Source organism: Canis aureus, chromosome 35 (genome assembly GCF_053574225.1).
Source record: "Canis aureus isolate CA01 chromosome 35, VMU_Caureus_v.1.0, whole genome shotgun sequence".
In the NCBI taxonomy this organism is placed as follows: domain Eukaryota; kingdom Metazoa; phylum Chordata; class Mammalia; order Carnivora; family Canidae; genus Canis; species Canis aureus.
This window is the reverse complement of record NC_135645.1, coordinates 7,571,370-7,595,169: the sequence shown is the minus strand read 5'-3', so window position 1 is coordinate 7,595,169 and position 23,800 is coordinate 7,571,370. Positions and strand designations below refer to the sequence as shown.

The following is a 23,800-nucleotide window of genomic DNA, read 5'->3' as shown; positions in this document are numbered from 1 at the left end:
GCTTTTGTATAATATTTAGTTTTTTAAAATGAGGAATATCTCAATTTTTAAAAAAGAATGAGAAGTTATCTATATACTGCTGATTTCCAGGACAGATTCTTTTTTTTTTAAGCAAGATGCAACACAACATATATGGTGTGTTACCTTTTGTATAATAGAGATGAAATCCCACATAGGTCATTAGATTATTTTCAAAAAGAAACAATGAAAAATAAAAGCATTATATATAAGAGGAGGAAAAGAACAAGGGGGAGGGGACAGGGAGGTAAAACAGACCTCGCAATATTTATAGTTATCATGAAGTCCAACCTCTTCACTTTATGGGTAAGGAAGTAGCCCTCAGAGGTTGAGAGGCTCAGGATCACCTAGTGTACAAAGAAAATCTGGGTCTCTCAAGTTCAATACTTCTCTATACTGCTTTAAAAACCTTCAAAGGAAGTTGTGGTTGGCCTTTCCCATATTTAGGACAGCTGGGCAAGGCCTGGACTTGGGGAAGCAAGCAGGATCATAGGGGTAAAAACTCTAGGGCTGTCGTTAGAAACCTGTGGAGGAGGTCCAAGAGAGAAAAGGAACACATCAGAAGAAGAAAGAATATTCTCTTGGGAGATTATAAATTTTGAAAGAACGTATATGTTTTTTTCCCCAGCAGTGTAAAGATTGAATTAATCTGCTTCTCAGAACCTCAGATTTGCCTTATAAAAAAGGGAGAGATGGAAAGTTTCTTTTTGAAGTCTTTGAAGTTCCTCCAATTAAGTTTTCCACATACTTGGTTTCTGAATGATCATCCCAAAAGGACCCTGGAGCAGGGCTTATGTAGGGAGTCTTGATTCACTGGAGGAAAGGTCAGGGGAGAGATGGCTGGTGCAAACACATCCCTCTCAGGGGATTTTAAAAGCAGAATGGAATCACTGGGTGTCCCTTGGCAGGGTTGGGAGATGGGCAGGGAGTGAGGAGGGGGAGTGGGCTTGATTCACTCCCTTAGTCTGGTGTGGATTTCAGAGAAAGCAGAGCTTTGGAATCCTTGGGATTTGTATACATTCTTCAACTATACCACCATTCTTTCCTAATTCCTGTGTCCCAAAGCCTCTTTCCTCTTGTGCTTCCCAGCCCATATTTAGTGATCTTTCTGAAATCTGGAGGACATTTTTACTCAACATTATAGAAGATACTGCTGAATCTTTAGTTGCATATTACTTACAACTTTTCCTCTACTAAAACCTGATTTCTCCCTTTACTATTAACTGTCTACTTGATAGAACTATATTGAATCAGACTGGCTATTGGATTGGGTGCCCCACAGGATAGGTGTTGTAAGTAGTAAGTTTACTATAAACGTAGGTCAACTGAATACTGGGAACATTCCAGGGCCCCTGGGCAAATTCAACTCTCCATCCCAGTACTTGGGAATTTGGTTTCACTTCACATATCCTTAGACCATTGGCAGTAATAAGTGGCACTGGAATGGACAAAGCTGAGGCTGAATTTAAGTCTCGGAAACATCATTTTCTATTTGTGGTGCCTTAGCTTAGTCACTTCTCCAATTCTTAGCTGCCTCTTCAATGAAAGGGAGATAATACTATCTACACCTCATAGGTTTTGCTGATGATTAAATCATATGATGTATAAGATGTATGCAAATATAACTAATACATACTAGATCATCAATAAATAGTGGCTTATTTCATTTCCATGACACAAAAGGGTTATTTATACAGAAGACTTGAGGATGCATAACTGAGGTTACTTATCTTGTTTCTCTAAATATCCTAACAGAATTCCAAGTCCTGAATCATTAATGTATCTTCTAAGTAACGACCTTTATACCATATTTACAATCAGATTCTGTTAGAATAATGAATTATATATCCCCAGTGGTAGAAGACATGTTCATTAATTCAACAAATACAGATCGATCAACTATTATGCAATAGTCACTGTGCTAAGAGCTAAGGATGCAGCAGGGAACAACATGGCCTTGCTCTGGCACCTAGCACGATGTCTGGTACATAGTAGGTGATCAATACATATTTGTTGAAATGGACCCAGGGACATTTACAAATATCACAGAGTATAGGAGCCCAAGATTTCTAGGAACAATCCTCAGGATCATATAGATATTCCTATAACTCAGAAGAAGCAGGAGGTTTGATTCAGGGAAGGCTAGAACACCTTCTCACTACAGTGGGAGCATCTCCTGCTTTTAGACCCCTGTCCTGATGTGTTTTGCTGACTCTCTGCTCTCAGTACAGACATAATCACATAAACTGAGCAGTGAGTCATTACCGCCTTATAGACAGGTCCTAGAGAGCCCTTACAGACGAATCCTAGAGACCTGTTAATATTCCAACACTATTGCCAGGGACTGGAGCTGGGAATTACACCAAAAAATAAAAATAAAAAAACAACATACTAAAACCGTTACTAACTTCTCAGAGTTGCATTGTTACCTAAAACACTTAGGTACTATTATGCAAATTATACATGCATGATTTCCATAAAAACCAGTCACAAATGTCAATTGGTGCTCATTAATATGCAATAAAATTCTCATTTGAAAACTATTAAGAGCCAAGAATGAATTCCACTTGGCTGCCCTCCTTTAATGAGAACTGCTGTGAAGTTCTCTATGCCATTATTCATCAACAAAACAGTAAGGTGTCACAACAAATCAAGCTTCAGAAGGTAACAAAGACCTGAGAATGGTCATCTGACATTTCAGAGGCTAGATTTAGGCAGCTCAAGTTTTATGCTGCTATAGCTAAGACCTCTCCGTTTGGGTACTCAGAACATAAGGCTGAGTGAACTCTTTAACTTACTTTGCAAACAGAGCCAATGGTGTGATACTGAACACTCCTTTAAAGGACATTTGTGAGGGTGCCACACAGCTAGAAAAGGGTAAACAAAACTTTGTTCCTGAGGTTCAGTCAGTTTGGGAGACTGAATATTCTCCTCCTCAAAAGAAGTGGAGCTCCAAGGCTGTTGTATTTACTGGGGCTTTTCTCTGAAAAGCCTGCTCCAGGTCAGAATTTTTATGAGTGAACTTTCATGCGGTGTCTTTAAATTCCTTCAGTTAGACACTGATTTTCTCTAAACTGTTGTTCAGTGTTGCTGCACAACCCGATATACTCATGTGAGAACAATTCTGGCTCTGGGAGGATAAAGAGATGGAAAACATAAGCCATCAAACTAGACTGTCCCTTCTGCAGCCACTTCTGCTTAACAAACTGTCCTGAACTTGGCCTGGAAGCAGGTGGTAGAGAATGGGGTTTTCTAGGTATAGTTTAATACAATGGGTATCAAACTTCAGTGTGTATCAGAGTAACTTAGAGAACTCGTTTGAAAACACTGATTGTTGGCCCCCACCTCCTCCAAATCAAGTTTCCTGATTTGGTAGGGCTGAGAATTTGCATTGCTAGTAAATTCGCAGGTGATGCTGCAGCTACTGGTGTGGGAACCATACCATGAGAATCATAGTCTAACTAAAGGAAATACAGGGCTTCATCAAAGTTTAAATGACCCAAACCCTTGGAATAACCTGTAATTTGTTACTCTAAGCTGCTGTGATGAGGCTCATGTACACATTTATAGATCAAGTCATTTGACTTGTTCTCTAGAAATTAATTTCAGAGAAATACTAGTAAGAAATTAGACACTTAGAACAGCACTCAGTTTTTTCATTCTTCAAATCAAGATTCTTATTTTTTTTAGACATGAGATACGAAAACTATAAACCTTCTCCTAAGAAACATACAAATGTGTAGTATTTTACATGTAAAATCACAGGCCACCCATCAACCATCCCCATAAACCTTAATCAACCCAAGTGAAGCAGTTAATTTCAAACTACAACTCAGCTGAAGCCAGGATAAAAGAAACCTTTTGTTTGTTTTTATCGAAGTATAGTATAGAAGTATAGACATACAGTGTTACATTAGTTTCAGGCATACAACATAGTGATTCCACAACTCTATCCTCCATGCTCACTACAAATGTAGTTACCATACAACATTATTACAATACCATGGACTATATACTCTCTATGCAGTACCTTTCATTCCCATGATTTCCATAACTGAAAACCTGCACCTCCCACTCCCCTTCACCCATTTTGCTTGTCTTCCTACCCACCTCCTCTCTGTCAACCATAAGTTTGTTCTCTTTGTGGGTCTGTTTCTTCTTTTTTTATTTGTTCATTTGTTTTGTTTTTTAGATTCTACACATAAGTGAAATCATATGGTATTTGTCTTTCTCTAACATATTTCACTTAGCATAATGCCCTCTAGCTCCGTCCATATTATCACAAATGGCAAGATTCCATTCTTTTTATGGCTGAGTAATATTCCATTGTATAAATGTATAACTATATATATATCTTTTTAATAGATAATCTATCTATTTATCTATTGATGGACACTTAGATTGCTTCCATAACTTGACTATTGTAATAATTCTGCAATAAAACAGGGGTGCATATATCTTTCTGAATGAGCGTTTTCATTTTCTTTGGTAAGTACCCAGTAAAAGAATTACTAGATTGTATGGTATGTCTATTTTTAATTTTTTGAGGAAACCCTATGCTATTTTTCACAGTGGTTCCACCAATTTACATTCTCACCAGCAGTGCATGAGGGTTCCTTTTTCTCCATGTCCTCACCAACACATGTTATCTTGTCTTTTTGATACTAGCCATTTTGACTGGTGTGAGGTGATACCTAATTGTAGTATCGATTTGCAGTTCCCTGATGATGAGTGATGCTGAGAATATTTTCGTGTGTCTGTTGGCTCTCTATATGTTTTCTTTGGAAAAATGTCTAAGAAGGTCCTCTGCCCATTTTTAACCTGGATTTTTTTTTTTTTTTTAGTGTTGAGAAAAAAGTTTTTAATTGTTTTTTTTTATACTGTTCTCATAAATCAAATATTTCTTTGTGGCTACCCAAAAAGTGTGGTGAAATACGATGATAAAGGCTATGATAAACACTGTCAGCAATTAGGATATTTTAATAATCATTTTAATGTTTATAATTTAATACAATAATTTTATTTAATTAAAATAGTATTTTTATTCTTAAGATAATTACTGACATAAGTGAATTAAATATCTAATATACTATTTGTTTTGTTTTTTACAGCTTGTTCTTTTTTTTTGTTCTTTTTTTTAAAATTGTATTTATTTACTCTCATTTTCCTATCCATAAGTTTTTTTAGAAAGCAGCTCTATTGAGGTACAAATTCTATATAATAAACTGCCAATATTTAAAAGTGTCAATTTGATAAATCCTGACTTGTAAAACCATTCTTTTTTCTTTTTTAAAGATTTTATTTATTTGTTCATGAGAGACAGAGAGAGGCAAAGACACAGGCAGAGGGAGAAACAGGCTCCATGCAGGGAGCCAGACATGGGACTCAATCCCCAGTTTCCATGATCACGCCCTGGGCTGAAGGCGGCGCTAAACTGCCAAGCCCCCCGGGCTGCCCATGTAAAAGCATTCTTGCATTCAAAATAATGAACAGGTAGTAATAGTCCCAATTTTGTTCCTTAAAAAAAAGTTGCTTTGACTATCCTAAATACTGTACATTTTCATATGAATTTTAGAATGCAGTTATTAATTTCTGTAAAAGTATCTGGGATTTTGAGGATCCCTGGGTGGCTCAACGGGGATTCCTGGGTGGCTCAGCGGTTTAGCGTCTGCCTTTGGCCCAGGGCACGATCCTGGAGTCCCGGGATCGAGTCCCACGTGGGGCTCCCGGCATGGAGCCTGCTTCTCCCTCCTCCTGTGTCTCTGCCCCTCTCTCTCTCTCTCTCTCTATCATAAATAAATAAATAAATCTTAAAAAAAAAAAAGAGTATCTGGGATTTTGATTAGGATTGCATTACATCTATAGATGAATTAGAGGAAAATCAACATTTTAACAATAATGAGCCTTCTAATCCATTATCTTGGATTGACTGGTACAACAAAATACCATAGACTGGGTGGCTAATAAACAGCAGAAATTTATTTCTCATGATCTTGGAAGTTGAAGATCATGATACAAGTATGTTGAATTCTGGTGAGAGCCCTCTTCCAGTTTACAGATGGTGGACTTGTATCCTCACATGATGGAAAGAGAATTACCTAGATCTCTGGCCTCTTCTTTTAAGGGCACTAATCCCATTTATATGGGCTCCATCCTCATGACTGAATTACTTCCCAAAGGCCCTGCCTCCAATAACCATCACAGTGAGGACTAGATTTCAACAAATGAACTTGAGGAGGATACAAATATTCAATTCATACCATCCATGAATAGGGTTTATCTCTCCATTTATTCAGGTCTTTTTTCTCTCAGAAAGGTTTTGTAGTTTTCAGTGTATAGCTCTTACATAATTTTTATCAGATATATCCCTAAGTATTTCATATTTTTATGTTATTATAATTTTTTACTTTGAATTGTCCTTGTTTAACATTATATATCTCCACAATTGATGTTTGTATATTGATACTGTATTCTTGCAATCATGCTAAATTTATGTAATAGTTCTAGTAGCTCTTTCGTAGATTCCATTGAATTTTCTATATAGAAGATCAGGTTACATGCAAATAAAGGGGGTTTTAACTCTGTTTCCAAACTGGATGCTTTTCATTTATTACTTTTTTTTTTTTTTTTTTTTTTTACTACATTGTACTGGCTAGGACCTCCAAGATAATGTTGAAAGAATGAGTAAGAGTAGTCATCTTTGTGTTGTTCCTGAACTTAAGGAGAAAGTATTTGGTCTTTTATCAGTAAATATAGTATTAGATGCAGGTTTTTCATAGATTCCCTTTATCATGTTAAGGAAGTTCTTTATTTACTTATGGAAATAGAAGTTCATTGAATACACTGCAAGACATCAGAGGCAGGATAGCAAAGGAGACTGCCATGAGGCAGTGGTAGTGGAGGGGTATAATTAAGGGAGAGACTGAGGAGGTATAGGAATGTATGGAATCTTCTTGTGCCTAGTTGTAAGTAGCCCATTGGTCAGCTAGGTCTTATGGATATTTTGAGGTGGGTTGCCTAGTGAACCTGTTTGCATTCAGCCCTGTGAATTCGCTGGGGGCCTTTTTTTTTTTTTTTTAATCTTTTTTAAATCTTACTCAGGTTTCCATTGCTCAAACCTATTGCCTAAAAGTGGCCCCTGCATTCTCCCTTGACAGATCAACAACAAATCTTTGGCATTTGGGCAAAGGTCTCATCTTCTGCAGTTGTTTCATGCTGGATGAGGGGGCGAGCTTTCCCTACCTAAACTTGTCAGTCCATCAGGGGTTCTGCGTAGTTATTAACATGCTGACTGGCAATGTGAGTGAAATTCACTGGTGGCCAGGTCCATGGGATTTAGGGGGAGGGAGCCCTCTGATGGCATGGGCTGGAATCCTTGTTGAATCATCATTTGTATATGGAATTGTTAGATTCACTCAGACAAGTAGGAATGTATCTTGCCTACAGATCAAGATGGTGGCTGGATCTGCAAGAACAAAGGAAAAAAGCGGGTGGTGGGTGGTGGTGCAGAAGGCTGAAAGAAGCAAGGTGGCTGAGAGTGAGCCAGTGTCAGGAAAGGGTCCCAACTAGTCCACAATGTGTGCAGATTCCTGGAGGAGCTTCTACTGCCAACTGCTGAGTACGTTGGGAATGGAGACCTCGGGGAATGGAGTGGGAGAGGCCAGGAAAGGGGTCCTCTGCCTTGTCAGGCATGGGCAGTCTGACCTGTTCACCTCAGACCTCCAGACCATATGGGGAGCTGCCTTGGCTAGAGATCTTCAGTTGTCTGAGGAGTAGTAGGGTTAGACCTCTGAAGGGCTGAGAAAAGAGACCGAGGGAAGGATTCCTCCAAAGTGCAAGAGGGGAAGTCCCTTACTCTTTCGGGCAAGGGCAGTCCCACTGGTTCCCCCTGGGGCTGTAACCTCACTGAGAAGTAATGTCTCCCGGAGGTGGTTAGTTCTCCAAGGAGTACTAGAGTTGGTCCACTGAGGGAAAGTCTCAAGAAATTCCCAGAGAATCTAAGGAAAGTCCTAAGCTGGCAGAGGGTCCCCTGTATGGGCTCTACCAAATGTGTGGGGGGAGGCAATGGAGTGGAAGCTGGTGTGTGGGTGGTGAATTCATCCAAGGGCAGAACAAAGGAGACAGAAGTGTATTGAAAATACAGCAAAGCAGTGGGCAGGACAGCAAAAGGAGAGACTGCAAGGAGTTCTCTTCTATTCCTTGTTTGCTGAGACTTTTTTTTTTTTTTTAACATTTTATTTATTCATTCATGAGAGACACAGAGAGAGGGGCAGAGACACAGGCAGAGGGAGAAGCAGGCTCCCTGTGGGGAGCCCAATGCAGGACTCAATCCCAGGACTCTGGGATCATGACCTGAGCCAAAAGCAGATGCTCAATCACTGAGCCACCCAGGCGTCCCTGCTGAGACTTTTTAAAAAATAGATGTGGGCTTTTACATTCTCTAATATTTCTTGAATGAACTTTGGTAGTTTTTTTCTTTCAAGGAATCTGTTCATTTTACCTAAGTTGATAGAATTATTGGAACAGAGTTTCTATAATATCTATAGAATTTATAGTGATGTCACCTCTTCAATTCATAACATTAGTAAATTGTGTCTGCTCTCTTTTTATCCTATCAATCTGGCTAGAGGCTTATTGATTTTATTGATAGCCACAATCAATCAGCATTTGCTTTCATTGATCTCTATTGGGTTTTTAAAATCTATTTTACTGATTTCTGCTGATATTCATTACTTTCTTGTGCTTACTTTGGGTCTCATTTCCTCTTTTTGTTTTAGTTTCTTAGGATGGAAGCTGAGAATATTAATTTGAGACTTTTCTTCTTACAAACCCTCAAGCACTATAAATTTTCACCTAAGTACTGTTTTTGATACATTTCTTTTCATTTTCCTTCAGTCCAAAATAATTTCTAACTTCTCTTTTGATTTCTTCTTTGACTCATGAGCTATTTTGAAGTGTATTATATAATTTTCCGAATATTTGATGATTTCTGTTATGAGTTTCTTAACTAATTCTATTGTGGTCAAGGACATCTCTGTATGACTTGAATCCTTTTAAATGTACTGAGAATTGTTCTATGGCCTAAAATATGGTCTATCGAAATGTTCCATGTGCACTTGAAAGGAATGAATATTTTGCTGTTGATAGGTAAAGATCAATGAGGTCCAGATGATTCTGTAGGCTTCTTCTTCCATATCTTTAATTATTTTCTGTCTTCTTATATCCATTACTGAGAAGAAGCCAATGAAATTTTGGACTACAGGGGTGCCTTGGGTGGCTTAGTCAGTTGAACATCCAACTCTTGATTTTGGCTGAGGTCATGACCTCAGAGTGGTGAGACGTAACCCCAAGGGGATCTCTGAGCATGGAGCCTGCTGGAGATTCTCCTCATCCTTTCCCTCTGCCCCTCCCCAGCTCACACTCTCAATCAATCAATCAATAAAATCTCTTTTAAAAAGGAAATGTTCTACTACTATTATGAATTCATCAATTTTTCTTTGAAGTCATAGCATTTCTACTTCACGTATTTTGAAGCTGGTAGGTGCATAAATGTTTAATACTGGTATATCTTCTTGATGAATTGACTATTTTTTTTTTAAAGATTTTATTTATTTATTCATGAGAGACACAAAGAGAGAGGCAGAGACACAGGCAGAAGGAGAAGCAGACTCCATGCAGGGGGCCCAATGTGGGACTCAATCCTGGGACCGCAGAATCATGCCCTGCGCTGAAGGTAGGCACTCAACCACTAAGCCACCCAGGCGTCCCTATTTTATCATTATGAAACGCTTTTCTTTATTTATAGTAATATTTTTTGCTCTGCAATCTATATTTTGATTAGTGTGTTAGCATGGTAAACTTTTCCATCCTTTATTTGTGTCATAATGTATAAAGTGTGTTTCTTGTACATAGTATATTGCTCACACTGCTTTTAAAAAAAATCCTCTCTGGCAGTTTCTGCTCATTAGTTGAAGTGTTGAGATCATTTATATCTAAAGTAGTTATTGGTATATTTAAGTTTAAATGCATTATGTTGCTATTATTTTTTATTTATCTCATCTCTTCTTTGTTTCTTTTTTTCCTCCTTTTCTGACATCTCATAGGCAAGTTGAGTATTTTCATGTTCCCATTTTATCTCTGTTGGCTTATTAGCTATGCTTCTTTATTTTGTGATTGTTTTTGTGTTTATGGGTACATCTTAATTTGTCACAGTCTATGTTCAGATGATACCGTATCAGTTCACATGTAGTAACAATATGCTTCCATATCTCCTTCTTAGCCTTTGTACTCATTTTCATACATTTCCTTTTACATACATTATAAACCCCATATTGTTTATTTTTCTTTAAGCTGTCAATTGTGTTTTAAAAGAGGTTTAAATCATAAGACAAATAATTTGTAGTTACCATGTTTGGTGTTCTTTCTTTTTTTTTTGTATAGATTCATATTTCCTACTGATATCATTTCCTTCTGCTAGAAGAACTTCCTTTACCATTTCTCGTAGTGCACATCTGTCGGTGATGAATTGTTTCAGCTTTTATATATCTGACAAAGTCTTTATTTTGCCTTTGTTTTGAAAGATACTTTCACTGGGCATAGGATTCTAGGTTGAAAGGTTTTGGGGTATTTATTTTTCCAGTACTTTAAAGATGTTGTTTCACTGCCTTTTCATTTGCATCATTTCTGATGAGAAATCACTGCTATCCTTGTCTTTGTTGAAAATGTTTCACTCATTATCTCTTCAAATATTTTTCTGTGTCCTCTAGGGCCATTCCAGTTACACATAATATTAGATTCATATCCTCTAAATATTCTTGAACATTGTTCTGGCATGCAGTTAAATTAATTGGGAATAGTTTGGTCCCTTTGGGTCTCCTTTTAAGATGTTAGGCAAGATCAGAGCAGTGCACAGTGTAGGGCTGATTATTCCCCACTGTGAAGGCATCATCTCTCAGAGCACACTACCCAATACCCTCTGAGTTATTAGCTTTTCTAGTATGGTCAGTGGGACAGCCCTGGATGGGCAGCAAGTATTTTTTCCTCTAATCCTTTTGAATGGTTCTTTTTCCATCTCTAGGTAGTTTCCTTACAGGCATGTGTTGAACAGTACTCCATTTCATGCTTGGTGTACTGTGTGGGGATCTCTGGAATTCTCTGTGTACTCTTCCCTTTGATACTCTGTCCTGTAAACTCCAGCTGCCTTGGTCTCCCTAGACTTGAAACTGTTTTCTCAACTCAAGCAGTCTGCATTCTCTCATTCTGCACCATATTCCAGAAACTGTATTTTTACTATGCCTGCTTTTGTTTTGTCTCACCAAATATCAGAAACCGTTTAATGAAAATATAGTAGTTCTGGGTCATTTTTTTCTCCAATGAATATGTTATTTACGTTTTCTAGAGGGCTAGAATAAAAACAGATAATTTTAATCCAATCTGATTTTGACCTAATTAGGAATTAGATTTCAATTTCAATAAGACCAGGTCTATTTCTGGGCTAACTCCTAGACATAGCTCTTTAGAAGTCCCAACTGAAAGCTTAGGATGTTTGTATTAGTTACGGTCCTCCAGAGAAACAAAACCAACATTTTATGTATCAATAGAAGAGATTTATTATAAAGTTCTGGCTCATGGAAATAAGGAGGTTGAGAAACTCTATGATCAGCTGTCTACAAGCTGGAGTCCCAGGAAAGCTGGCAGCATAGTTTGAAGGCCTATGGATCAGAACGCTGATGGTATATATGTCAGTCCAAGTGCGAAAGCCTGAGAACCAAGAGCACCAAGGACAGGAGAAAAATCAATGTCCATCTCAAACTGTCAGGGAGAAAACTTTTAACCTTTCTCTGCCACTTTGTTCTATACAGACCCTCAATGAATTGGATGATCCTCACCTACGTCCGGGAAGACCTACTGCTTTATTCAGTTCACCAATTCAAATGCCAATCTCTTTCAGAAATCTCAGAGATATACCCCCAAATAATGTTTAACCAGATATCTGGGCATCCTGTGACTCATTAAAATAGATATGAAAGTAACCATTACAGTGTCTTTCAGGCTCTCCCACCCTGGTGAACCCCACACTCCAATTTTTATCTCCCCAGCACAGTAAGACTGTAAGTACCTATGATTAGCTTCTTGGCTTTTTTAGCAGCTGCTTTCTGTTTGGCTTATTTACCTCTTCATCTGTGCTACTTATAAACTGGCAAACAACTTGGAAGGAAAATTGCTCTGATTATTGGGCTAATTCTGTCTCTCATCAGACGGTAGAATGTTCTGCTCAGCTTTTCTCTTAGCAGCTGCCTTTTGCTTGGGAATCTTAGCTCCTCCTCACCTGTTACTCAGTAAATAGTAAATGTCTCAAGGAAAAAGCAACCTAGTATGTGGGGCACTTTATATGGTTTGGCTCTTAAGTTCTGGCTGCCTTAGGTCTTTTATGAACTCAACTAAATTTTTAAAATCTATCTTTCGGGGCACCTGGATGGCTGAGTCAGTTAAGCATCCAATTCTTCATTTTGGCTCAGGTCATGAGCTCAGGGTTGTGAGACTGAGCCTCACGTAGGGCTCCACACTCAGCATAGAGTTTGCTTGTGCCTCTCCCTCTGCTTCTCCCCCTACTTGCACACTCGTTCTTTCTCTCAAATAAATAATCCTTAAAAATATTTCAAAAAATAAAATAAAACCTAGCTTTTTCTGGAAGTCCTCAACAGGAGCAGCACACTGCTACCAGATAGTCCATTATAGCCAGACTCAGATGCTTAATGTCTTGTAATATATTTAACCTTAAAATTTTTTTACTGACAAGACCAAGCTGTTTAAAGATCATCTTTACAGACACAAATGACAGTGCAAACAGTATAAGGTATAACTAACCTTACTATTAACTATGAGACCAATTAGGATACATTACAGAATTCCTAAGTTATAAAAGACAAACCTATTATAGGGACTGGTTTTACTATCATTATTACTGGTCAGTGTGTATTTGAAAATTAAAAGTTTCTATAAAAGCATGTGTTAACACAAAGCCTAATGCTCATTCTACAGGTTTATACATGTTCAAACTAAAGTTAAGATTTCTCCTTAGAAATTCATTGCAATAACTTCTATTCTGGTTTTCTTTCTTTCCTTTAGTTTTCAGTCTAGGGCACAGAAATCCATTTCAAAGCTACTGAGTAAAAGTTGCAGTATGTGTTATGGGTGCCAACAGCAAAATGTCTGCCACAGAACATCATTTCTTTCTTTCTATTTAGCTAATGTTTGCATTCTGAACACAGACTCACAATTGGGTTTCTAATAAGAATTAGAGATCACAAATTTCTATAAAGTGTCTATGAGCTCATAGGTCCCTGGTCACACAGCAGCCTTTATCTGAGGATTATAAAATCTCATTTACTTCTATTTTGTTAGTTTGCATTTTGTAATTCACTTGTTTGTACTCACCAGCTTCCCTTCAGGCTTCTCTACTATTTTCTCCAGCCCTGGTGTGATGGGAATCCCACTCCTCTCTGGTCTGGTGGGCCAGACTACAGTTTCACATCCAAACAACAGTAAAACTAAAACCGAAAGCCAAGTAGTGCTGAGAAGTTCGCTCCTAATACCAGGTTTGTTAAAATCATTTGTTTAAAAATGTTCACATCTGTTGCTTGGCACTGATCCTTAAGCTCCAAGACCCCTACCTTCTTAACTAATTATCCTCATGTCAAATAATCAGTTGTAGTTGATTGACTACATACTCATAAAATTCCCCAAATCCCAAATCCCTCAAAATAGAGGGAAACAATTGGGATAGAATCGAATAACTTTTCTCAATTCTACCATTAAAGAAAAGACATAAAAAGGAACATAGCAGATATGGTGTTGTGAGAAAGTATTGTAACAGCCTATTTTCTCTGAAAGCCACCCCCCCCCCAAAAAAAAAAAACTGATCACACTGCTCCTGCCACAGATGAAGACCATGTATAATTCCACAGCACGGAATAAATGAGCAAGGGGAACTGTAAACAGTCTGGCCAACCAGAAGCAATAGACACACAATGCAACCAAGACACTGCAGACCTCGTTTCCCACTGAGCTAATATAATCCTTACACTTGGCAAGTAGGAGTTCTCACTGCAGGGCTCTCCTGCCTAAAGACACAGGCTCCTCTGGAGAAAGGCTGTGGGAGAGGGGAGAAGAAGACAAAAGAAGAGGGGTAAACAATTGCTGTAAGGGAAACCCACAAGAGAAGTAAAATTGTGTTTAGTATTCCCTTTGGCCCAGAAATGCCAGTTTGGGGAATCTACCTATGGAAATGGAAACCAAAGTGTAAGGATACATGTAAGATGTTTACTGTGGCATAATTTGTTGTGTAAAAAAAATGGAGGGAGGTCCAAGTCCCTGCTCTGCTGTATGGAGTATACTTGGACCCAAGCTCGAGCTTGTAAATAAACCCTCGTGTGTTTGCATAAAAAAAAAAAATGGAGGGAAACCAGAATATCTATCAATATAGAAATCATGGGAAAAATTATGTAACTTCTACAAAGAAATATTAAGTAACTATTAAAATAAGAAATTTGATCAATTTATATATGTAGAATAATGTACATAATATAACAAAATGAAACAAGTAACAGAATAAATGGTATTATATGATCTCATTTACATATGAAATAAAAAATAACTACATATTTGAACATATAAAAGGAGTGAAAGAATTCACATTTAATTTTAAAGTGGTTTTGTCAGGTAGATAGAGGGAAGAAGAGGGGGAGATTAATAACATCTTCTTTATAGACTACTATCTTACAAGACTGGTTACAATGAGTGTGTATTGCTTTTAGAATTTAAAAATGTAATAAATTTAAAATATAAAAAGGATTTATTGACTATAATTACAGGTAATGCCAGACCCCAGAGTTCAGTGGGGTTTGTTTTAAATTTGCTCTGGCATTTACTTTAAATCGATCCTAGTGGGGAGAGGTAAATAGTAACTACTGCTCTCAGAGAGAGGCCTCACCTTGTGTCCCTAAACAACAGCCAATTAAAGCACAGACTTGACAGTGCTCCTGGAGAAGGCCAGTGGCTGTGAAATGAAAACTATAGGTACCTCTCCAAAGCCTCAGCCACAGAGCTTCCCAAGGGGCTGCCCGAGCCAGTAAGCAGCCAACAGAAGCAAGGATGAGAATAGAACAAGCTTTTGTCTGGAGAAATCCCACTACTCCAACTCCTGACAGCCTTTGTTGGCTTCTGTTCCATACTTCAGAGATGAGAGCCATAAGCCTGGCCCAGCCTCTGCGGGGATAAATATTAAACTCTGTGGGAAAGATGCTGCTGCCCAGCTTTGAAGTGTTCTGTGTTAGCGCTTTGGTGGAAGATTCTTTGAGGACCACTGGAAGTTAGTTGAGGGCCTTCCAATTCTTACCCACAGGACAGAATTAAAGCCCTGGAGGAGTGACACTTGGCTCAGTATTTGTATTTGGTTTCATGCTGATAGAAGCTTCCAGACCTTCTGAGGGGTAATAGATATATGATACTCAATAATAAAATAATGTGCAGAAGCTAGCAGCCTGTGAAGAACTTTTTTTTAAAAAAAGATTGTATTTATTTATTCATGAGAGAGACACACACAAACAGAGGCAGAGACCCAGGAAGAGGAGAAGCAGGCTAGACACAAGTAGCCGAATGCGGGACTTGATCCTGGACCCTGGGATCACACCCTGAACCAAAGGCAGATGTCTGCTCAACTGCTGAGCCACCCAGGCATCCCAAGAACTAACTTTTTTGACCACTCATTCATCTTTCAACATCTTTTTTCTCTTCTTGAACAATCCTACTGTCCTATACCCATGCCTCTTCTTCTACCTCTCTACTTACCTTCTTTAATAGACTTTTTATTCAATGTTTCCTGATTATCATAGAAATGCTACAGCGTTCATGGAAAATATGGTTACATTTTTTTAAAAAGTAATCATTTATAATCCTGCCACTGATAATATTTTGGAATAGTTTCTTTTTGTTGTTATACTTACTTTTTCTTTTTAATTCTTTATTTAAATTCAACTTAGTTAACGTATACTGTATTACTAGTTTCAGGGCAGAATTTAGTGATTCATCAGTAGCATATAACACCCAGTGCTCATTCCATCAAGTGCCCTCCTTACAGCCCATCACCTAGTTTTCCCATCCTCCCACCCACCACTCCTCCAGCAACCCTGTTTGTTTCCTAGAATTCAATTTCTCCTTTTCACCTTATTTTATTTTTCCTCCCTTTTTAGAGGTCTGCATTGTGTAGCTTCACAAGTGTAGATGAATGTCTTACATATATTACCTAATATTACAAATAAATATGAGAGAATATGTGAAGTGGAAAAGGGGTTTGGACAGCATGTTACTGTTGTCATTCTGCACAGCTGTGGTGTGGCTATGTGTTCTGGTGCATCAAGCTGGTATTCAAATTCCTCAGACTAACTGTGACAGGAGCCTTTGTGTCTCAGGCCTGCTTTTCTCCTTATGGCTGCCTTGGAAATCAGCAACATTTGCATGTAAAGATCCCCTTGGGTAGTTATTTGATCTTCTTTCATTCCCACTTTTCACTTGCAGGTAATTGGGTACCTAGGATCCCAGCAGGCCACTATTCCTCTTCCCTTCCCTGTCTCCTGATATTACTTTTTCTGCTCCCTCTTTATTGGATCTTCTGGGTTTATCCTAACAGCATAAAAAAGCAGACAGCCATCAACAGCCTGGGGACAATCAGAAAATCATCAAAATTTGGAAAAGACACTCAATTAAGCATGCATTCTGTTCACATGTTCAGAGTAAATACTCCAGCTGATATGGCCTTTGGAAGACTCCACTTCATGCAGAAAACCAGAAATATATCAGATTAGAGGCAAGAAGAACCTTGTTGGTCTGGAGTCTTGCTCGACCATTACTTTAGACCCTTACCACACTGCCAGTCCAGACCATATCTTCAGGCCCTTACCATTTCCCTAGTTAAGACATCCACTTCTGTCTTTTCTCTTAAGGTCTCCCCAGTTACCCTTGGAGACTCAGGATGGATAGCTGGCAGTGCCAAGACAGTGTGACACTGCAGCATAGACACATGGCAGTTGGAAAGCCCAGAGCACTCTTTCCCGGGTATTCCCATTGTCACTCTGGAACAGGTATCCATGGCAGTAAGAGAGCAATTTCAACCAACAAAGCTCTGGACAGAATCTTGAAGTTTCTCTAAGAGGCCCTCCTGTGCTCTTCCTTGTCCTCATACCAAGAAATCACTTCTTTCCATCAGAAATCCAGAACTTTCTGTTAATCTGTATCTATGCAAAGCTCCCCATTGCAGCACTGAAAACTGAATTCCTCAAAGCCATGATCTCTTCCTTATTACAAACATCATAAAGTACAGATGCTGATAGGCTTAACACCCTTCACTATCTCCCTCCCTATTTTCATTATGAGCTAAAAAGTAAACATCTTGGGGAAACTTTTGAATAGAAACTTACAATATGAAGGGAGAATACAGGTGAAGGGAGCCAGGCAGCTCTACCTATAGGTTATCAATCTGCATGACTTCCACCTTCTACTGCCAGTCGCCTCTCTGGTCACTGCCTGGTAGCCTGGTCAAAGCAGGCTTGCATTCTGCAGCGATGGTCTGACAGCCTCACTGCTTCATCCTCTGTTGCCTGGCAACCCACATCTGAAGTACACTGACCCAGATTTGGGTTCAGGTATTAAAGGCATACTTAGACCCTCTCAATTCTCCCTAAGAGGCAAGGTGGCCATGGAGAAGAGCAGAGGATAAGCATACATACAGCCTATGAATTCAGTTTGACTTGGCACATTCTGAGTATGTTATATGGGGAAAGAAGGTAGCTGGTGAGACCTATTTCTGCTCAATCCTAGGAGTATATTAAATGAATCTTCCCTCCCTCACATTTGCTTCCTCTAGATTAGACTGCACAGTCTCTAGACTGGACTGGACACAGGAAAATAATCTGGAAGTGCCTTGGACATAAACAGACCTCAAAGTCTTGCCTGGGTTGGATGCATCTCCCAGGAATTGCTCAAATTTTGACCCAGTCTCTGGTCAAAAGTTACATGGTTCCCTACAACAAACAGATTAAAGTCCATACTCTCGTGTTCTTGACAAGCTGGTATATAGTTCTCCTGCTTTATCTCTTACTGAAAACCTGCCCTGACCTGACCCTCTCCACCTCTTCACCTCACTCAAACTGCACCAGCACTTTGGCCCGGACTCGAATACCGAATACTGGCTCAAGTTACTGTCTTTCAGGGAACGTTCTTCCAACTACAGCTGCCAGTCAAAGCACCACACCTCCTCCAGAACTCTACTCAAAAGACACTTCTTCCTTGGAGGAAAATAACAATCCCTCCTGAAATAGCTAGTTCTTTGCTCTCCACCTGGAAACCCTGGCTAGCCTCCATACCTTCCCCATAGTTTCATAAGTTGTGATAATTATAGCATTCAGAATAGTTGTCATATATGAGCCGTGTCTACATCAGTGTCAAACAGACTATGTCTTTTACAGGCTGGTTCCTTCATGCTTCTATCTGGAATGAATGCATCTCACCTTCATTAATTCTTCCTCATTCTAACAGGTTCTTTGCCACAATCACCTCTGGATTCACATCTTTAGCAGTGCTATATTAGCAGGCCCTTCTTTTTTCAATCCATTTTCAACAACACACACTGTCTTTCTCTTGATCCAGACATCACTAATGCCCATTTTTTTTCTGTGTGTTCATCCTCCCCCACCTCTGCAAAGCAGGGTATGCTGCAAGGTGGGGTTCAATAACCAGCTATTCTCTGGCTATATCATCTATCTCTGTCTGAATATCTCATGATTATGACAAGTGCCTCAGAAAAACACCTTGAGAAGTCTAGATGGAAACCAATGCCCCATGGAAACACATAAATATTTTATCAGGCTCTGAATAAGACTCTTGCTCATAAATATTTAAACTCCCTGATAGCATAATGTTGAGTGGCTGATTAGAGTCAACTTGTACGGGGGTAGGGAGCTGAGAGGAGGAAGGGAACATAAGAGCAATGGCAGCAGGCATTTTATAGAGTCCCATATAAGGATCGAAAAACACTGAAAATGTTCCTGAGGTCTCCCCAATTTGCATGGACATTCATTTTCCAAATGTTCTCTCTCTGGAGTGGGAGGTAAGCCAGTGCCCAGTGGAGCTGTCTAGAGAAGGCACTCACTGCAACATCAGTCACAGCCCCAGTAAGCTTGCCACACTTCTCTCAGCACAGGTGGGACAAAGATTTTCAAATAAAGTACACAGAACTCAAGATGAAGCAGATCCTGTAAGAATATTTATGGCAGCTTTATTTTAAAAAGTCCCAAATTGGAAATACCCCAAGCGCCCATCAGTAAGAGAATAGATAAGCATATGGTAGGTAGATAGTCATGATGAAATATTATCTTGAAATAAAAAGAAATGAACAACCAATATATTCAACAACACAGATGAATCTCAGACATCACATTGAGCAAAAAGAAGCCAAATGCAAAAGTACATCAGTGTGAATGCACTTCCACGGGTGTTCAAGAATGCAAAACAGATCTATGATAACATGGATCATAACAAAATTTGCTTCTGGATGGTGCAGATGACCAGAGAGGGGCATGAGGGAAATTTCTGGGATTGAAATTTTTTGTCCCTTGTTTAGAATGTGAGTTTGTCAAAACTGGCTGAGCTTCTAGCAAGGATTCAGCTTAGAAGCACTGTGAGGATATAAGAGGCCACTGATCTCCAGGATCATCATTTACCTATAAAATATTGATTGACTCGAATTACCTAAAAGGAACTTCTAGTATTTTACCAAGAATTCTACAACCTTTACGGGAGTTAATGCCTTGTTTGTGTCATTTAATTGCCTAATTAATTCAACAATTATGTATTAATTGCTTATAATATGCCAAACAGGAACATAGCCATGAAGACAACAAAAAAATTTCTGGTCCTTATGGAGCTAACATTTGAGTGGGGGGATATTGGGCAATTAACAAAGAAACAGCTATACTATAAAATGCCAGTTAATGATAAAGCAATGAAGAAATAAGGCAAGGTCAGAGGACAGGGACTGACAAAGGCCTGTTTTGGATCAGGTGGTCAGGGAAGCCCTGATCAAGGAGGTCACATCTGAAAAGACACCTGAATGAGTTGAGGACAGAAACAGTGCAAGTATCTGAAGGAAGAGTGCTCAGGGAGAAGGAAGAACAAGAGAGGGGAAGAGTGACAAAATATGAGGTCAAACAGGTCAGATTGCATCAGGCTTTGGTAAACCCTGGAAGAGAGATGGATTTTATTCAAAACGTGAATGGAACCATTAGAGAGTGTAAGCAGAGGAGTAACACAATCTACTGACGTTTTAATAATGGGTAAAAGGAGGAAAGTAAGGGAGCTGCCCTATTCTTAGGGAAAAGTCAGAATAAGATCCAGATTTTGTGTCCTTCAAAATCTTAACATCCTTCACACATCTATTTCTTTCTTTTAAAAAAGATTCTATTTATTTATTTTAGAGAGAGAGAGAGAGCACAAGCAGGGAGAGGCAGAGATACAGGGAGAGAGAATCTCAAGCAGATTCCCTGCTGAGCAGGGGAGCCCAACGTGGGCTCAATCTCACAACCCTGAGATCATGACCTGAGCCAAAACCAAGAGTGGGACACTTAACCAGCTGTGCCATCCAGGTGCCCCCACACATCTATTTCTTTTTTTTTTAAGGTTTTATTTATTTATATTTATTTATTTATTTATTCATTCATTCATTCATTCATTCATTCATGAGAGAGAGAGAGATGGGCAAAGACATGAGCAGAGGGAGAGGCAGGCTCCATGCTGGAAACCCGACATGGGACTCGATCCCAGAACCCCAGGATCATGACCTGAGCCGAAGGCAGACTCTCAACCGCTGAACCACCCAGATGTCCCTACACATCTGTTTCTTAACTGCCTTCTGATTCCAGCTCTGTCTGGGGCCAGATCACATGTTTCTGGATTTCAGACTCTGATTTTCACTAAAAGTATATGTATCAAGATGGTTACAAATTCATAAAAAGTAAGGCAGGTAACTCTTCTTGTGTCAGAAATTTTTTCATAATAAATCATTGGAGATGAAAAGAGAGGGATTTGTGTCCTTTATTGGGCAAAATTAATCAGCAATTAAATATGAATGTTATAATCCTCAACACTTCTCTGCCAAATAAAGATTCTGATTTTTAACTAAATGTGGAGCATTCCAACTTTCAGATCCAACTTCTCTGCCCCAGCCAGCCCATGTTCCATTGTCTCTCTGGCAAGTCTTGGGGCTCCTTTCTTCTCTCTCCCCCTGCCCCCAATTAATTACTCTCTGGAAACCTACAAGGGAGTGCAGTAAAATGTGCATTTGTGCGGTGGGAGGGCACACTCCTCAACCCCATCTGGAAATGCCCTTGTGTTCAAACAACAAAAAAAAGGAATATTAACATCCTCAGGAGGAAACAAGTTGTAAGCACCTATTGTCCTCCCCCAGAGAATCTCCTTCCCTCAATCCTTATTTTCCCACTCTTTGGAGAGCCTTCTAGGCTGAAAGTCTGTGGCTTCATCCCATTCACCCCAATTCTGCTTTCACTGGCCTTGATGCTGTCTATCCCCAGGCTACCATAACTCTGCCTCTGACCAGGCTCAACTCTAGACTTATTGAGCAAGAGGGAGAAGCTAAAAGCTGGCGGTAGAAGAGAAAGGGAAATGCAAGGAGCACTCCAGAGACAATGGTGGCCCAAAAGTGGAATTAGGCTGCTAAAACGGAGACCAGAGAGCACCCTCCACCACCACCACCAGCCCCCCCACCCCATGCTCACAGATCCCTAACTCAAGTAAAGCCTGCCCAACGCATTTTATTCTCCAGGCTCAAACTGACTTGCTACTACTACCTCGCCTGCAGGAAGGCCTTCTGTGCGGAATGCCTCTATTGAGGGAGAACCATTAATTTCCCTTTGCAGGCCTTGCTGCCTAAGACAACTACTCAACAGTCTTTCCAGCTTTTAACCCCTACTCAAAAAAAAACAAAAAACAAAAAACAAAAACAAAAAACAAAAAAAAAAAACTTTTCGCTTTTATCTAGGGGATGCAATAATTCAATGTTATCCCCTAGATCCTGGTTTAAAGGACTGTATATCAAGAAAGACGTTTCATAATTGAACTCCAATAAAAAAATAAAAAAAAATAAAGAGGTAAAAGATAATAAAATAAAATAAATAAAATAAAATAAATAAAATAAAATAAAATAAAATAAAATAAAATAAAATAAAATAAAATGAAAGACGTTTCATGAAAGGCTAGGATGCAATTTGCCTGCTGTTCACGCAAGCTCGTTCCTCGACAGCCGACAAAGGGGAGAGTCAGCACCTGATGATTTCTCTTCTGAAACGCGAAGAGAACTCGAGTTTCAAAACGAGGCGCATCATCTGCGGGGGCCCCAGTAGGCTCAGGTCGGCCCCCGGGCCAACGCCGGGTCCTAACACGCGGCCTCCAGGTGAGTTAGAGACGGGCGCTCGCAGGGGTGCTGCAGGGCCTCTGCCCGGAGCAGGGCCGGCTGCCAGGGGCGACACTTCGGGGCGCGCCCTCCCGCCCCCCCGCGCCCCGGGGTCGACGCGCTCCTGCGGGGCCGGTGACCAGGCTGTGGAGGGAGACCCCGGCTGTGGGCTCCCCGGCCGTCCGCAGGCAGCCGCTCACTGGGCACCGCCGCCGCGGCCGCAGCCCCCGCCCCCCTCCCCTCAGGAGGCCGCCGCCGGCGCGCGCGGGGAGCCTCCCGGGGCTCGCCTCAGGTGCCGGAGAGTCGCCCGCGGACCGCAGCGGACCGTGCCCTTCCCTGTCAGCGTCTGACGTTCCGCGGCTACGTCGCGTCCACGGAGGGCTCCCGCCGAATCCCGCGCTCGGGATCCTCGAGGGCGCGTGCTCACCTCACCGCGTCTCCGCCCGCGCCGCGCGGGGCTCTCTCGGGTCCGCCGGGCCTGGGGGTGGGGGCGCGCCCATGGCCGCGCCGGGGGGCCGGGCGTGGAGGCGGCGGGGCGGCGGGGCTGCGGCGCCGGCCTCTGCGGTCCGCGCGGGGCGCTCGCCGCCCTCCGGCCCGGGGCGCTGCCGGGGCCGCGCCTCCCGCCCCTCCCCTGGCGCCGCCCCGCGTGGCGCGCCGGCCCCCGCGCTGGCGGCGAGGTCGGGCCCGGGGCGAGGGCGCGCGGGCCCGCGGACCCCACGCGCCGCCGCCCCCGAGCCCCGGGCCTGGCGCCGCCTCAGCCCCGCCTCGGCCGCCGCGTCGGAGGAGACCCTCGGCCGCCCCGGGCCGGCGCGCGGGGAGCGGGGCTCAGACGGTTCCACGCAGGGCTCTCTTCGGTTCCCGCGGTGCGGTCTCCAAGTAGTGTTCTTGTTTTATGCTCTCTAGGTTTCCCAAATTCTTTACCGAGGCTAAATTTAAGATTTTACCTATTTATTCATGAGAGACACACACCGAGAGGGGGCGGGGAGTGCAGAGACAGGCAGAGGGAGAAGCAGGCTCCATGCAGGGAGCCCGACGCGGGACTCGATCCCAGGTCTCCAGGCTCATGCCCTGGGCTGAAGGTGGCGCTAAACCAATGAGCCACCCCGGCTGCCCTAATTTTTTTTTTTTTAAGATTTTATCTATTTATTCCTGAGAGACACAGAGAGAGGGGCAGAGGGAGAAGCAGGCTCCCTGTGGGGAGCCCAATGTGGGACTCGATCCCAGGACCCCGGGGTCACGACCTGAGCCGAAGGCAGAGGCTCA

The 23,800-nt window shown here is 41.1% G+C and overlaps 1 protein-coding gene across 3 annotated transcripts in view; it reads right to left on the bottom strand.

Annotated features, from left to right (window-relative positions):
• The window catches only part of GPR156 (G protein-coupled receptor 156), an 83,286-nt gene extending 60,217 nt beyond the window's left edge, over positions 1-23,069 (bottom strand). For 2 of the 3 annotated variants that reach the window (XM_077884299.1, XM_077884301.1), the window contains exon 1: positions 16,976-17,153. The gene's annotated coding sequence lies outside the window, so the exon portion shown is untranslated. Of the gene's footprint in view, positions 1-16,975; positions 17,154-22,964 lie in introns of those variants that run through there. The other variant, XM_077884300.1, reaches the window with a different exon arrangement.
• Positions 23,070-23,800: the final 731 nt, after the last annotated feature.